Below are 1,041 nucleotides of genomic sequence, written 5' to 3' on the forward strand. Positions count from 1 at the left end.
ATATATACACAGGCTCGTCGGCCTGTTGTGACATTCGCGGTGGGGGTGCTATGTGTATGGGGGGGGGGTGCATAGGTGGCGTGCCGGGGCTTCTACAGGCCAGTGGTGTTGCACTCTTGGGATGCCTGGTCCTTCATGTGCTGGGCTGGACTTCCTCAGCTGCTGCTTCCTGCTGGCCTGGCCCCCGGCCAGGGGCCGGCTTGCGGTCACTGTCGGCTGGGTGGGGCACATGAACAGCCCAACAGAGGCTCTGTCAGGCTGTCTGTGTGTGCCTGTTTATGTCTTGTGTTGGGTTTTTTGTGGTCCCCTCTCTTGGATCAATTTGGGCCCCCCCATTTAATGTGGGGTCTACGTCCCCCTGTCGCGCTCCCTTCCGGTGACAGGCCCCCCTATCACCAGTGCATTGGTGGCTCTCGGCATCTGGGGCTGGGTGGTTGGGTGTGTGCTGGCCTGCCCTGGTGGCTGCCTGCCAGGGCCTGGGTGCCCTGGCTCTGTCGAGCCTCTGTTGGGGGGTGGTATGGCCTCGGAACTCGAGGCTCGGTGTCCATGGCCAGATCTACTCTGGAGGGGAGGGTTGCTGGCAGGGCCTGTGTGCTCGTTGCTGCAGCCTCCTGGGGTTTCTTCATTGAGTTTGCTGGGGATCGTCCAGGGCTTCCCTGTGCTTCTCTCTGGGCAGGTGCGGTTGTACCTGTTGGGGGACTCCCGGAGCTCCGGGCTTGGGCACCGCTGTGTTTCTGTGGCTCCTGTGGCTCCTGTTTTCCCTGTGTTACCATTGTGTCCTGTGGGGACAGATCTGTGGGTCCCCACATCCATTATTGAAAATTTTTATTGAGAAACCTTACTGTATAGTGACAGGCATGCTCACACAGGTGTTTAGATTCAGGGGTTTATCAGATACACACTCAGTTGGGTTGTGGTGGCCACTAAATACGTCTTGTATTACCATGTACCATATAAAATACTTTCTAATGAAGTTATAAGTATCATTGTATATGTTGTTTGTTGTTGTAGTTTCTCGGTTTTGTCTCTTTTTTTCCCCCC

At 56.0% G+C, this 1,041-nt stretch overlaps 1 protein-coding gene across 1 annotated transcript in view; it reads left to right on the plus strand.

Moving 5' to 3' along the window:
• The window catches only part of LOC119420897 (cilia- and flagella-associated protein 54-like), a 55,275-nt gene that overhangs the window by 21,623 nt on the left and 32,611 nt on the right, over positions 1 to 1,041 (plus strand). The gene's annotated exons all lie outside the window — the stretch shown is intronic.

This window comes from Nematolebias whitei, chromosome 14 (assembly GCF_014905685.2).
Source record: "Nematolebias whitei isolate Nwh7 chromosome 14, NemWhi1, whole genome shotgun sequence".
Lineage (NCBI taxonomy): Eukaryota > Metazoa > Chordata > Actinopteri > Cyprinodontiformes > Rivulidae > Nematolebias > Nematolebias whitei.